Here is a 17,108-nt window from a genome sequence, read left to right on the forward strand (position 1 = left end):
TGTTTTCTAACTTATGTAGGGTATTTATGTGAGGATGAGCAGAACGAGAATGGCAAGGAATTACTTTGACAGAGAAGTGAAAGGGTAGAGGTCTGCAGGGAGGCCAAGGAATCGATGGATAGATGCAGTACAGTGAAATTGGAGGTCAGCAAGAGGAATTTCAAGTGGGAGGACATAGAAGAACAGAAACTATAACAGGAAGAAGTAATGAGCGCTTGTACACCACACCCGGCAAATTGGAGCTGGAAAATGATGATGATGATGGGGTCTTTATAACTGTGTGGTCTCACTACCCAAGCCACGATGAGTTGCGGCACTGACACTTGTCTGCCAGCCAGTAAAATGTGCACAGTGTCTGTGTACTATTCAGCATTAATTAACAGTCACAGAAAGCTATTTTTGATGAAACTAATAGGCTGAAATCTCCACTTGACATTACAGGAATTGCCTCTCAGCTCCCAAAAATATTTGGTCCCTCTTTATCAGGTTTTCAGACATGCTGTAAAATTCATCCTGTGGTGTGTTCAATATCACTTGCCAAATGTTCTGCTGTTGTTGTTATGTTGTGAAAGAGTTGTTGGCAAAAACTGTTTTTTTTAACATCCCCCTCAGATAATAATCACAGGGGTTTAAATCAGGGTGTTTAGCAGGACGATCAACCACATGGTCTCCAAAACGTACCTTATTACTACCATGGACTGATCAGCTGTGTTGAATTGCATTATTTTCCATGACGTGAACCTGATCCCTTTCTTCGTTCATCAGCTATTCAAGGAATGGTCTCAAAATGAGGTCTAGGCATCAGTCAGTATTTATAATTTCATGGAAAAATATAAGTCCTATAATGCTGAGAGAACTTATAACCCCCAAACTCCAATCTTTACATAGCACACTACTAGCAATTGTTCTTCACTACATTATGTACTATATTTCTATTTGGAGGACTGATGTCAGCTAATCTGCAAATTAGTCGAAACAGGTGCTCCTTGAGAGACAAGAACTCGGTGACTTACATGGTGGGTTTCAAGAACACATTTATAGGTTAGTTAAGGCGACACTCCGGAGATAAAAATACATTTTTACCTAATGCATGGATTTTCATGAAACTCTGCGGGAATGTCACTGATGTTATCTCTGTAGCTCTGTGGATTTTCATGAAACTTTGCAGGAATGTTACTGATGTTATCTCTGCAAGTGAAAATGGTGAAAATGTTAAAAAGGTAAAATTATATATGACAAGATCAATAAGAGAAGTATATCTCCTAATGAAAAGGGAGAACCCAAATTTAAAAACTGGTCTCGCGAAATTCTACCCTTTAAGACCAAAATACGTAAAATGCCAGCCAGTCAAGGAAGTATGCACATGCATTCATTGCAAGTCATCTTTTATGACACCTAATGGTCCGGCAAATGCTTTCAAATGGCCATCATCAGCTGATCAGTATGCAGTTCCCATTTTCCAAGTGCTGCTCTTGTTGGATCGTCCTAGTCCACATGCAAATTCAGCCTGGCTAGACAAGTGCAATGAGGAGCAGATGAAAAAAGGAAATGAACTCTTTTCAGCAGTGCATTGTTGATTGTTACAGTGTGAGCCCCTTTCAGCAGACTTCTTAAAGAACAGTTCAAATCCAGGACAATCAATTGATTGCCTAGTAAAGTTTAAACTTCAAACCCTGAACCAGTGTAGACAATTCCACTTCATGAAATGTTGTAAAAACAATTAAAATCAAGACAGAAGATAGTAAATATTTGTGAAAAATATCGGAAAGAGAAAAATGCATAAAGCTAACGTGCATTTTCTCTGTTTTCTGTTATAAAATGCTTGAACAAAATCAAAAATTGTTTTTCCACTCTCTTATAGCACTGTAAAACATACTTATTTTGACTCAGAAATACCAAGCTTGCATTACATTTACTCATCATCAGCAAACATTCGAAATATTTAAGTGCCCAGGATTTTCTGACCTTGAGTGTACAGCAGATAGACCTAACTTAAAAATTCTGCACATTTTGCACAGAAAAATATTGCCCACTCTGATTGTACCTTCCATAAGTACAATGACCAAATAACATCCCATACAATTTTTAGAATGTTTAGGATGGGGGTTTTAGAGAAAATAATTTGTAAACAATCAAAACATTGAGATTTTCTCATTTTTAAGAAGAAATATTCTGATAGTTTAAGAAGTTAAGGCATTAAAGTCATTGTTGACAGTTAGTTGATTTTCCAAGCTATCATTTCTCAAGACTGTTAACAGCCTATGACTACTCATATTTTCAAAACACAATTCTGAGTTTGTAAAAAGTTAAAAACTTTTGATTTTGTTTTTTCCAAATTAAAGATGAAAAGAGAGCTCATAAGAGTGTATGTGTTAATCATGTCTGACAAAACTGCGAACAAGGTTTTTATTAAAAATAATTTCAGATCTAAATTGCATTTAGTGTTTTAATTACAGTTTTTTAAAATTTCCCCTTCTGTTAAGAAATTTTTGAAAATACCCTCATTAAATAGGTTTGTAATGTTTTAACTAATCAACAAAAAATTAAAATATTTCATTTTTTGATAGACGTCCTGTGGAACTTCAACATATATTTTTTTCAGCAAACTTTGAAATATTGACGTGACACAGTGGCCTGTATCATTTGAGATGAAATCACCATAACGGACCTCAGTGTCCTGTTCTAGCCTCAATCATCATCTGCTGGTGTCCTATATAAAGGATCTGCACAGAATCCAGTCACTCTTCATTGTAAGCAGATGGGCTTTCCATGATTTTCTGTCATTTTCAAAGCAGTAGTACAAATTGCTCTAGAGTCTTTGAGTACATTTTCAGATTATCTTCTGTCTACTGGTGTGTATCCTGCTTCCCTCCTCATGAAAATTACCCAGAACTACTGTAATAAGTCTACCTTTATTGTTTCTAAGGAGGCAGCCTGTTGTTGTGGGGAAAGTGTTTGTTCATACTCTTTTTATAGCTAACGATGAAACAACATTCTTTCAGTACCTCTGTCAATGTCTACTTGTTCTTATATGGATGCCTACAATTATGTATTTATAAAATATTTTAACTTCCACAGCAAAACATTCCCCCTCCCCCCCCACTCTCGTCTGTGCACATACAGCCCACTGTTATTTGATGCCGAGTAGTGCGCAAACTATGTGTACTTGGTTTGCCACGATGACTGATGCCCAGCTTCATAGCCTGTGGATTCTGGAGTGCCATACGGTCAGCATGACAATATCCTCAGCCTATTCCTTGGCTTTCGACATAGGGTTTACAATCATCAGTTGGTCTTATGAGGTTGAATGAACTCTGTTCCAGCATTCACTACAGAACTGAAATCCCTGGCTGGCCAAGAATCAACCTGTGGTCTCCAGTTAAAAGGCAGACACATACCACCATGAGGCTGGTGAAAATTCATTCAGGCAAATGTTAAGTGAAAGTGCTGCTGGCTGTGCTCTTCAGTGAGAGACTTGAATATACTAACACACATGTCTGTTATTATTATATCTTGAACATATTTCTTTATTTGTTTGTCCTTTACAGAATATGTACATTCTAAAAAAAAAAAAAAAATTTCTTTGAGAATATACTGAGTTTGATGGGACTATCTCCATACATCCATACATTAATAATAATAATAACATAATAATAATACATAAATAATAATTAAATAAATGAAAATCGTCAGCCTGTTTCCAGTCATTTGACCGGGTCAGGAATGGAATAAATGAAGCACCCATTTAGCGGCAAGGATAGGAAATGTGCCGGCTACCGAAGCCTGTCGCACTTCTCTGGGGCAATGATAAGTGACTGACGGATGAAATGAAAAGTTAATGGAAAGTGTTGCTGGAATGAAAGATGACAGGGAAAACCAGAGTAGCCAGAGAAAAACCTGTCCTGTCTCCACTTTGTCCAGCACAAATCTCACATGGAGTGTCCAGCTCCATGACTAAATGGCCAGCGTGCTGGCCTTTGGTCACAGGGGTCCCGGGATTGATTCCCAGTAGGGTCAGGAATTTTAACCATCATTGGTTAATTTCGCTGGCACGGGGGCTGGGTGCATGTGTCATCCTCATCATTTCATCCTCATCACGACGTGCAGGTCGCCTACGGGAGTCAAATCAAAAGACCTGCACCCGGCGAGCCGAACATGTCCTCAGACACTCCCGGCACTAACAGCCATACGCCATTTCATTTCTCACATGGAGTGACCGGGATTTGAACCACGGTATCCAGCGGTGAGAGGCCGGCAACGCTGCTGCCTGAGCCATGGAGGCTACTATTATTACATAAATAAATAATAAAATTTCAGTTGTGACTAACAATTTCCACTTGGCATTGGTACAAGAAACCGGAAGGTTCAACAGCTGAAAGCTTTATTAGAGACCGGCCAAGAATACAAGAGAAGAATAACCATAAAACATTAGTAAGAAACACAGGAGTCTTCAAGAGTATCCTGGATTTTAACATACATACATACATACATACATCATTATAGACTTTCAGCAATCAGTCTGCCAGCATCTGTGAATTTACTAAACATCGCCACAATCCTCTATTTGCAACTAGTACTGTGGCCTCATTTAGTTCTATACCTTTTATCCTGAAATCGTTAGAAACTGAGTCTAACCATCGTCGTCTTGGTCTCCCTCTACTTCTCCTACCCTCCATACCTGAGTCCATTATTCTCATAGGTAACCTACCCTCATCCATTTTGCCTCACATGACCCCACCAACGAAGCCGGTTTATGCGCACAGCTTCATCCATGAAGTTCATTCTAACTTAGCCTTCATCTCGTCATTCCAAGTACCCTCCTGCCATTGTTCCCACCTGTCATTACCAGCAATCATTCTCGCTACTTTCATGTTTGTTACTTCTAACTTTCGAAAAAGATATCCCGAGTCCACCAAGCTTTCGTTCCCATAAAGCAATGTTGGTCTGAAAACAGACCAATGTAGAGATAGTTTCGTCCAGTAACTGACTTCCTTCTTACAGAATACTGTTGATCACAACTGCATTAGCTTTACTGCACCTTGATTCAGTCTCACTACATTACAATCCTGGGAGAACACACATCCTAAATACTTTAAATTATCTACCTGTTCCAGCTTTGTATCACCAATCTGACATTCAATTCTGTTGAATTTTTCTTACCTACTGACATCAATTTAGTCTTCGAAGGCTTGTTTTCATACCGTACTCATTGCTCCTATTTTCTGGTTCAAAGACATTAGACTGCAGGCTTTCGGCACAATCTGCCATTAAAACCCCAAGTCGTCAGCATAGACCAGACTGCTTACTACATTTCCACCTAACTGAATCCTCCCTGCCACTTTATACTTTTCAGCAGCTGATCCATGTAAACTATGAACAACAGAGGTGAAAGATTACAGCCTTGTCTAACCCCTGTAAGGACCCTGAACCAAAAACTCATTCCACCATCAATTCCCACAGCAGCCCAATTGCCAACGTAAATGCCTACGATTGATTTTAATAATCTATCCTCAATCCCATAGTCCCCCAGTATGGTGAACATCTTTTCCCTCGGTACCCTGCCATATGCTTTCTCTAGATCTACGAAACATGAACTGTCTATTTCTCTCGTAGCATTTTTCAATAACCTGGCGCATACTGAAAATCTGATCCTGACAGCCCCTCCGTGGTCTGAAACCACACTAGTTTTCATTCTACTTTGTCTCACCCATCGATCACACCCTCCCTTCCAAGATACCAGTGACTATTTTGCCTGGTATACTAATCAACGAGATACCTCAATAGTTGTTGTAATCCTTCCTCTTCCCTTGCTTATAGATAGGTGCAATTACCGCTTTTGTCCAATCTGAAGGTACCTTACCAACACTCCATATTAATCTTATTACTCTATGAAGCCATTTCATTCCTGCCTTCCCACTACACTTCACAATGTCAGGTCTAATTTCATCTATTCCTGCTGCTTTATGACAATGGAGTTTATTTACCACTTTTTCCATTTCCTCATGTGTAATTTCACCAAGATCATTTTCCTCCTCCCCATGAGCTTGGTTGTTCACGACACCACCAGGAAGATTTCCTTTTACATCGAGAAGATTTTCAAAATATTCCTTCCACCTGTTCAGTGATTCCCTGAGATCTATTATGAGTTCACCTGAATTATCCAAAACAGAAAGGTTTCCCTGTTGCTAGATCTAGCCTTTCCAGGTTATTACTACAACTGTTTCGCTCCATTTCTTTCATCTACGTACAATTCCCTGTCTGCATCAGCCCTTGTTTGGAGCCATTTCTGATAAGCCTTCTTTTTACATTTACAAGCTGCTCTCACTTCATCATTCCACCACAATGTTTGCTTTTTCCCATCTTTACACACAGTTGTTCCTAGGCATTCCCTTGCTGTTTCTACTGCAGCATCCCTGAATGTCACCCATTCTCTTTCTATATCCTGAACCTGCTTACAGTCCATTGTTCGGAACTTCCCACTAATCATATCCATGTACTTCCAACTTCCTCGTCCTGGAGATTTTCTACCCTTATTCGTTTGCAGACAGATTTCACCTTCTGTATCCTAGCACTACAGATAGTTCACTACAGATCAGATAGTGGTCTGTATCATCAAAAAATCCCCAGTAAACCCGTACATTCCTAGCAGATTTCCTGAATTCGAAGTCGATTAAGATATAGACTATTAAGGATCTGGTACCCCTACCCTCCAAAGTGTAGTGGTGAATAGCCTCATGCTTGAATGTATTTGTAACTGCTAAACCCATCCTAGCACAGAAGTCCAGCAAATGCTTCCCATTCATATTAGCTTCCATATCTTCCCCACATTTACTAATCACCCTTTCGTATCCTTCAGTTCGAGTTCCAACTCTCGCATTGAAACCGCCCATTAGCACTATCCTATCCTTACTGTTGATCCTGACTACAATGTCATTCAATGCTTCATAAAACTTCATCCTCATCTGCACTCTCACATGGTGAATACACTGAGGCAATTCTCGTCCTAATTCCTCCAACTGCCAAATCTACCCACATCATTCGCTCAATTACATGCCTAACAGGAACTATGTTGCATGGAATAGTATTCCTGATGAAAAGCCCTACCCTCACTGCCCTTCTCTTTTTAACACCCATCAAGTACACTTTATAATGTCCCATCTCTTCCTTATCTCCATCATCTCCACTTTCCCAAATATCACTTACTCCTAGCACATCCAGATGCATCCTCTTTGCTGTTTCAACCAGTTCTACTTTCTTTCTTCCATAAGCCCGATTAATACTGATAGCTCCCCATCGAATTCCATTTTGTTCGCCAAGTTGTTTCCAAGGACTCCCTCGCCTGTCAAATGGAAGTGGGACACCATTATTCCCATATATCCGAGGTTTGCTTAAAATGTTCTGAGTTCGGTAAATTCATGAAGAAGGATGCTACCGTACTTAGACATTGTCCAAGTGAGGATCTCTCCTCTAACGGGTTAGGGACCATTGGTGGATTGTATAGTCCTAGCCTTTTGAGCACAAGGAGGGCCATGGCTCAAAATATGTCCGAAATGCCACTCCCATTCCATAGCAACTGGTATCCCGACTCTCAGGACCACTTACTACGCCACTCAGCCGTTGTCACGGTTCGTGAACTAGGACGTGTCTACAGTAATCCACACCATAAACCATCCTGGATTTTAAGTAAGGAAAAAAATGAATTTTGTCACCTCAGAAACTGTGAAAGAATATCTTGTTGAAATGGTCAGCACGTTATTTCCAAGTGATGCGGAAGTGACTCAAGTCATGAACTGGCAGCTGCTACAAATGTGCTCAGGGTAGAATTGTTATCCAATAGATGTTCATACTAAATTCAAACATGAAATGAGCCACTGTATACTCTGTGGCTCTGGATGAATCTTAGGATAGGGCTGACTGACTGTGCTCAACCACGGGATGTATTAGTTTCTTTGATGGCGATCGATTTGTGGAAATATTGCTTGGCTTCAAGGCAGTTGTGCAGAAGACATTTATCGGACATTATGCACCATTACGTGCGAGTAAGATATGAAATGAAATGGGGAAATGTCATCGGTGGCAACAGATGTTGCTAGTAGCATGGTGGGAGATACAGTGGCCTGATGCATCATATTTGAGATCAAAACAATAACTTTGTGCTTTGACGCAGCATAATTCTCCAAACCGCATGGTGCAGTAAGTTGTCTCCAGAGTTGTGTGACGTTATGAGTACAGTTACTCACATGGTTCAAGTTTTTACGTGAGCAATTATCATTGACATACAAAACTTTCCAGATTCACTGAACTGAAAGACAAAATCAGTAGTTTTCTCAATTGGTATGACGTTAAAGACAGTATACAGAAACTTCAATTCATCAACTTCGTCGACGACAAAAAACAATCCAGTAGGGTAGTTTCTTAAGCCACTTTTCCACTTACATGATCTTACTATTATTTCACAGGGACCAGGTGGTTGCATGGACTGCATGATGATATACAATTCTTTCATGCTAACTTACATATCTTCATTCAAAACCTGAAGAAGGACAGGATTCATTTTTCCCAACTTCATTCGGTATTCTGTAATGAAAGTTTATTGCAAAAATTGCAGTATAATTTTTTTGTATCAACTGAAGAGGATTTTTTTTGGGTACCAACTAAAGAGAGAGGATTAGCCGGCCCAGGGGTAGCATGCAGGCCTCTTACCCTGAGGCCTCGGATTCGATTCCCGTCCAGGTCAGGGATTTTTACCTGGACCTGAGGGCTGGTTCGAGGTCCACTCAGCCTACATGATTAGAACTGAGGAGCTATCTGATGGTGAGATAGCAGCCCCGGTCTAGAAAGCCAAGAATAACGGCCGAGAGGATTCGTGCTGACCACACAACACCTCGTAATATGTAGGCCTTCGGGTTGAGCAGCGGTCGCTTGGTGGGCCAAGGCCCTTCAAGGGCTGTAGAGCCATGGGGTAGAAGAGAGGATTTCATGAACGATTCATGCAGTTCAACAAATTGAAAGACTTTTTTCAGGCTGCGATGACACCATTTTCCGTCGGTACTCAAGGAGAATGATGTACCAACTGAACTGTGCAGCTCTGTGACAAGGCAGGATTACAGATGGAAATGGCACATCTGTAAATGGCAGAAGAAAGGGCACAGAAAGTTGATCTGTAATTTTCGCTCTCTCTTGATAGAAATTCAAACTCTAATTAGCACAATTTAAAAAAAAAATAATGTACTGACAATGTTGGAGGTCAACGTATGTGTGTGAATGTATGATTTCCAAGAAGAATTTTGTGAAAAACGTTTTCGAGATCCAGAATAACAAATTAATACTAAACCCTCGACTGACGTTGTGGGGTCTTTAATGATACCATTGACTTTGTACAACCCTGGCACTCCCTCTGCATTCCACCAAGCTTGATAGCTGCAGTCGGTTAAGTGCGGCCAGTATCCAGTATAATACCAATATAATGGTCCATTAATGGACATTATAAATTTTCCAGCTAACTCATTCTTGGCTGCCTGCGTTTCGCCCTCATGAGGTAAGTTGGGCTCATCAGTTGGTACTTAGCACACTTACCAAGACGCAAGGCAGGCGCATACTGTGGAGGCCACTGCATAGGCCACTTAGCACACGAGGGCCAAACGCAGGCAACCAAGAATGAGTTCGCTGGAAAATTTATAATGTCTAATAATGGACCATTATATTGGTATTATAAATTTACTCATTCAGGACAAATATTTCATGTTCCCTATGGGAATCAACATCTATATCATCTGATGGCCGGGCAGGCATCAGTTTTCGGAAGTGAGACATGGTCTCTAATAGTGCATCGGCACTGCTGGTGGGTTCAAGTGGCCTATGCAGTGGCCTCCACGGTATGCATTAGCCTTGCGTCTCGGTAGGTGTGCTAAGTACCAACTGATGAGCTCAACTTAGCACACGAGGGTGAAACGCAGGCAATCAAGAATGAGTTAGCTGGAAAATTTATAATGTCCAATAACGGACCATTATATTGGTATTATAAATTTACTCATTCAGGGCAAATATTTCATGTTCCCTATGGGAATCAACATCTATATCAGTATCCAATAATCGGGAGATAGTGGATTCGAACCCCACTGTCGGCAGCCCTGAAGATGGTTTTCTGTGGTTTCTCATTCTCACACCAGGTGAATGCTGGGGCTGTACCTGAGAAACTGCTATGTTGGAATTGTGGTAACGTGCCACATAAGCTGGAACTAGAGGACTGTCGAAGACAAAAGTCTCCAAAACTTCCGAAAATTTGAGACAGCTCCGCACACAGTTTGGGGAAGAAACACTTTCGCAGACACGAGTGTATGAGTGGGCTGAAAAAAATTGTGGCAGTAAGAGAAGCTGTGGAAAATGAACCGCATGAAAGGTGACCACAGACAAGCATCACTGCTGACAACATTGTTGCCATTCGTAACATTATTGGTGAAGATCGGCGAATAAAAATTTTGCAAATTGTTTTAGCCGTAGGAATAAGTTACGGAAGTGTTCAAACCATCCTCCAAGATGAACTCCATTTCAGAAAATTGTCTGCCAGGTGGGTTCCTCATCTCCTCAACCAGAAACAAAAAACTTTACACCAGGAAGTTTGTCAGAGACTCCTGTATCGCTATAAAAATTCTACATCAACGAAAAGGTCCACTACTCAACATTTTAAAGAATTTTTACATCAGTATGTATCAATGTAAGAACCCAGCCCTCAACTTAAACGAGATAAACGAGATAAAGAACGTATTATGAGAAACTTTCATTCCAATTATTTGTAGTAAAAAACAGGAACTCACAATTATTACACTCAGTTTCAGTCACCGCCTCCATTATGCCACATACTCAACACTCTCCCGCAAACCCCACCCCATTTCCCCATTCCACTTCCTTGTAGCAACACGTCTTGCATCTCGACTGCAGGAGCAAGTCAGTCGAGAGCTGGACTCTGTAGTCAGAGAACAAGGGTGATACAAGCAGGCCACGTAACTTAAGTTAATTTTTCTTTATTCATAACTTTATCTAAATATAGTTCCTTTAGTCACCATTTTTCAACCTTAATTCGATTTTTATTATCCATTTTACAGACTAAAATCAGACGGTTCAACTTCAATAATGCCTATGTATATCAGCCCATGTCAAAACACAAACTAAGTCAATACCAATTGAACCACATCAAAGGATAACAAAACCTTGAAACAGAAAGATCTCCAGCTCAAGACTGTTTTAACGATCAACATTTTACAGTTTTCTTAACTTTCATTACGTTTAAAAAAAAAAAAAAACCTTTTTAATTAACATTTCACTTTGTGTGTTACCTATGTTTTTAATTCAATTTACATGTCTGACTGAGGACAATGCCGGATCGAAACATGTCTATTTATATGTAAAGTTTCGTCTTAACTGGGCATAAAATATAAACTACTGACTACGAGGATTAAAATAGTTTTGTACAATTTTGTAAGAAAAACAAGGAGAGGATTTCTTGCAGCGTAACGTGACTTGTGATGAAACTTGTGTGCATCATTACACCCCAGAGTCAAAGCAAACAAGCATGTAGTGGTGGTGAAGAGACGAAGCAAGTCCGGTCAAGGCCAAAACAAGTCCATCTGCTGGAAAGGTGTTGCAACTGTTTTCTGGGACTCCAGGGGCATTTTGCTGGTGGATTTTCTTCACGAACAAAGGACAATTAATGCAGCCTATTAATGTCGCCTTTTGGATGAAGCAAAAGCTGTGTATCGCAATAAGCGATGCCGGCAACCAATCCGAAACGTCATTCTTCTCCACGACAATGCAAGGCCGCATACTGCCGCTTTGACGTGGGAAAAACTGGAGGAAATTCACTGGACATCTCTGTAACACCCTCTGTACAGTCCAGATTTATCGCCCTGCGATTACTATTTGTTTGGACCACTCAACAAGACCTAGGACAGTGGTTCAATGATGATGCAAGTGTAGAAGAGTTTGTGTGCAACTGGATCTGCACACGCCCCTCATCTTTCTATCAGGACGGTATCAAAAACTTACCAATCTGATGGAGAAAATGTTTATTGAAGGCAGGACACTATGTAGAAAAGTGATCTCTATATGTGTATTTTTTTGGTTGATGCAATAAATTTTTAAAAATTATTCCCGTTCATATTTGATCCGCCCTGATACTTTGTCTTTTTAAGATGTCTTTCATACCTGTTTATTAGTTGAAGATGACCTAAGAAAGGTTGAAACATGTGGCTGATTCCAGAGAATAGTCCACCCAAGTAGGAAAAAGTAAAGTTTAAAATAAAATTCAACAATTTGTTTTTATGATAGATAAAACATGACATTTTATTAATTGTATGATATGTATTAATTTATTGATGTCTTTCAGTTTTTAATTGTGTGCTTAATTTAACCTTTATGTAGAGGCTAAATTTATTTGGTATTTCTCAATAGTTTCAGGAATTCCTGTTTATTATGATGAAAAGTTATGAAAATAATTATAGTAAATGCTAATTCCAATGCTCTTTTTCTTCGCAGTAAAATAATTATTTCGGTTATTAACATTTTATATAAGGTGTAATAAAACGACGAATGTATTGCTGCAGGCCATGTAAACACACGACAAAAAAGGTATAAAATTCTCCGTAGACGAAAAGCGTGTGGCTCAATTTGAATAAAATTAGTATGCAAAGCCAATACTTGTGGCGTTACAATTAATAAATAACTTGAAATCTGACGGTGTACGTCATCGTATATCTGTATAATATATTTGGACTTTTCGTATGTGTTGTTGGACCATTTGCACGGCACATTTGACACTCCTATTCTGGTAACATAGTGTATTCAACTGCCTGAAATGTGTACGTTAACGCCATCTATGCGTGCGCTGTGGAACTTGTGGTGAGTTTGAACGCTGTTAGACAGATAGCGCATAACTCACTAAACTGTGGAAGTGTGCTGGGCGCTTGGAAACGGCGTTCTGCATTTTGAACTCGCTGGAGCATGACACTGAGAACTGGGTGTCTCATGCCAGCTGGCGTATTCAACATGCCTAGTTCAGGCATTGGGTGAAAAACATTCTGTATCCCTTTCAGGGATAGGGAATTGTAAATAATGTATATAACATTAGTGTTTAAGATGAATATGGCGAGGTATTTGTTTTAAAGTGTCGTGTTACCTTGTGGGTGATAGTGATTGTTCGGTTGCTTAATTCATTATGGATTATTTGGTATGTAATTTTCATTTCCATAAGTACCGCCTCTCTTTATTTGTGGATATGTTTTTTCTAAATTTTGTATGAGCATCGTAGTTTGCGTTCATAATTTTGGTGAGACGTAATTTATGTTCATTCATTTTCGTCATGTGGACTTGTATTTTTGGAGCCGTAGTATGTGCATTGTGACGTCCGTTAAACCCTTTGTGTGTTTTGGTCTTTTCCCATTTTATTTTTCATATTATTAGTTTTATTCTGCTAAATTTGTGTGTGTTTCTAGTGACGCTCCCTTCAAGCAGGTGTTTTTCTTTCGATTTATTGCTGCCCATACTTGTAAATTCTGCCGGTGTTTTACGTTAAATTTTATTGTGACATCTTCTTCTATTTATTTTCTTTATTTTATTACGGGTTAGTTTCTCCTCTCTAACAGTACATTTTGAATTGTGCACCGTGTTGACACTAATTTTCCCAAATAATAATAATAATAATTATTATTATTATTAAAAAGTAATTTAAGATAGATAAGTATATTTTGGGCTATTTGGTGACAACAAATTTCTGTATTATTCATTTTACGAGTAGTGTTTCTGTAGAATGCAAGGACATTTTTAATGGAGGGCTTTAATACGTTTGCGTCATCATTCTTGCTTTGTTGAGTGGCCTTATCACCTCGAACCGTGTCGGTTGCCATTGTTGGTTATCTGTTCTTATCTTTGCTTGTTGTTACATAACTGTTGTATTGTTATTATTGTTATCTTATCGCGTGTGTAGTCTGCATCTGGATGCCGTTGTGTATGGATCTCAATTGTTGTTGCTATCTTACGAGCATGTATTTGAGTATGTGATTACTAACATTTTGTATTACCTGACCGGTTCTCTCTTGAAGTGTACGGCATATGAACGATGTCTTCTCGTTTCTTTCTGTTCGTGGTTTTATACGGGTGATGCTGAATTTTACTATGCTATTCGGTTCTATTTCTGGGATATGTATGCTATGTGACTGATATTTTTCGTCAGAGATGTCTTTGTGATTGATTCGTGCGACGCGTTTTGCATTTATCATTTTCTGCTACGCGTTCGGTGTAGTGAACCCTCCATTAAGAATGGTCCTTAGACATTTTTTTTTTTTTTTTTAAGTGTAGATAGCATGTAAAATAATATATTTTAGGTTTATTCAAGGAGCTCCTTTATTAATTAGGTTGCTAGGGTTAGTATTTCATTTTCAAAAATGTATATTCTTTTTAAATTTTCTACTATTTACATAAATAATTTATTTATTTATTTTATTTATTTATTCAATTTAAGAGATGGTATATTTGTTAAAAACCTCACTTTAGGATTATAAATAATTTATGCTAATTTAAAAAGCACCATATTTACCCAAATCTCTTTTTTTTTAAGAAACAGGATTATTATGTAGTTATTTTTATTTACTCGAAACTTCAATATTTCTCTAACTAGATAAAACTTATTTGTTTCACCTATTTATTTGCTACTAAAGATGTAATGGTTTGAATTAATTTTTTTATTAATTATAGTATAGTGTTTTGAAAAGGGTGTACAAAGTTTTCTTGTAGATGCTTGTTCTGGTTCCCTTGTTGATCCCACCCTTTGTTCCTTGGGAAATGGGTCCCTCGTGTTAAATATTCTCTCTTCCACATTTATTTTAATTTTATTTTTTGTGTTTTGGTTGCATTTTGGTTTTGTTGCTTCCTTGTTGTGATACACTTATCCCATGGTGTCACTAGCCGGACATCATTTTGAAATCACTTGTGTGAAGGGGCGTGTCATACTGCACACCTTTTCAGGCTGCTATATCATTTGTTTAAAATTTGAAATGGATTCATACGAAGCTGATAGTAAAATACGTTGCATGTTTACTGCGTTCTTGCAAGCAGGCGACCGGAAAGTTCCCCGCTAAATCCTGTTGGCAGTGTGTTGTGGCAGCGGGGAACTTTTGTTGTTTCTGCGCTGAGTGTAAAATTTGGAGTAGGCCTAAGTCCATCTACCTCCGGCAAGCACAGGAAGTCTTCACTCCCAAATAAAGAAGTTCTTATATTTATCAATCCAGATGGTATCAGTTGGCCATCTCCTCGAGCAAGAGATTTTTTTCTCCGTAAAGGTCAGATCTGGACAAAAAAAATTTTTTTTAAATTCATGTGCGTCACAATGCAAGAAGACACACACAAAGAAAAACATCACGCAATCGGTCAGTCTTCTTTTTGTGGACTTCGACCAAAGTACATTTCTGTGCACTACCAGGAACACATGATATTCATTGTGTGGGGCCATTCCAAATTATATAGTTCAGGCAAGAAAATAATATTCTGAAACTGCTACACACTCTCTACATCCAGACTACAAGATCAAAGCAGATGACAAAAATCCACCCTGATACGGCTTTTGAAGTGGGCGACTTTGTACTTGGAAAATACAGTGGAATAAACATTCAAAATATTATGTTTGTACCATAACTGAAAGTAATGGTGATATTTATTTTGTAACCAATTTTCGCAAGTGCAACGATGAATCTGTTTTGTTAACCACCGACGAAGGACGAGTGCTTTTTAAATGTAAGTGAAATCGAAAGAAAATTACTGGTGACTCGGTTTACTTGTGGGAAATGGTATTTTGATGAGCCTATACCAAAAGCAGAATGAACAATAATTGTTTTTTCATTTTATTATATTTTTTCCTGACCAAACTTTAATTCAAACTGTAGGCTACTTAAGCGTTGAATATTCAGTTATTTTAAAATATTTTAGTTCATTTTACATTCACTGTTATTAGTGCTAAATAAATGTGTGACAATTCATAAAAACACTTTATTAAGTAGGCCACATGTCAGTACCGGTATCTGTAGTTATATACCTTATTAAGTTTATTATTATTATTATTATTATTATTATTATTATTATTATTATTACTAGGAGGAATGAATCTCAGTATCATAAGGCATGGGACCTCATTTTCTACACGAAATCATAACCACCGGACGTGACTTTCGCCTCGAAATCACACATGCATTAATCAGGACTTGAACCCAGTCCGTCTTGATGGTTCCAAGCAGCTTGACCGCTGCGCCAACACACCCCTTCTTTATTATTACTTACTGCGATATTAAATATACCAATATTAAATATACATTTTATCATTCAGTGATCGTATTTGATGTGGAGTTTAAGATTTATTAGCCCCTCATGCCATGTCACCATAGCACTGATTTGCGTGTGTAATCCCACGACGCTGTCAAGTAAACACGCGACGATTGCCTTTAACTATATTACGCAAACATTACGCAACTTACACATTTGGGTTTTTTTCGCAAAATGTACCTTTGTCCTTCTTGTAAACAATATCCTGACATTACCAATAAAAGTTGCCACAATTAGCAGACTTCAGAAAAAACATAAAGATATGTAAAGCCATGTAAACACTGATCGCTACGTTTAAAATTTGATAAAATCGCATACATCAGGTTTACAACAATGAAATTTGTTGAGGTTGTTGAGTATCATCTAAATGTTATTATGCATAAATCTCAATTTGTTCAGATGGTAAGTTTCATATATATGTTCAAAGGAAAGGTACAAATGTACATTGGCCATGTACTAATTTTTAATAGGATTATAAATATACCATTTAAATTTAGGTGGGTTATTTGTATTGAAAATTTTTTCAATTTTTTTTTGCTACTTGCTTTACGTCGCACCAACACTGTATTGAATAGGTAGACCATTATAAATAAATTCTTATAAAGAATTATTGTCATAAACTGTCAAGTCAATATGGAAATGAATATGTAATTCATAACTTGCAAAATTTCTATTTCATTTGGTATATTTTATATAACATTATGTTGAAGAATTGAAATCACTATGGCTATAACCAGAGCGCTCAA

General features: G+C 38.2%; 1 protein-coding gene across 2 annotated transcripts in view; it reads right to left on the bottom strand.

The window, feature by feature from the left end:
- Positions 1 to 17,108, bottom strand: part of simj (simjang) — a 164,023-nt gene that overhangs the window by 118,476 nt on the left and 28,439 nt on the right. The window lies entirely within an intron of this gene.

Source organism: Anabrus simplex, chromosome 4 (genome assembly GCF_040414725.1).
Source record: "Anabrus simplex isolate iqAnaSimp1 chromosome 4, ASM4041472v1, whole genome shotgun sequence".
NCBI classification, from domain to species: Eukaryota; Metazoa; Arthropoda; class Insecta; order Orthoptera; family Tettigoniidae; genus Anabrus; species Anabrus simplex.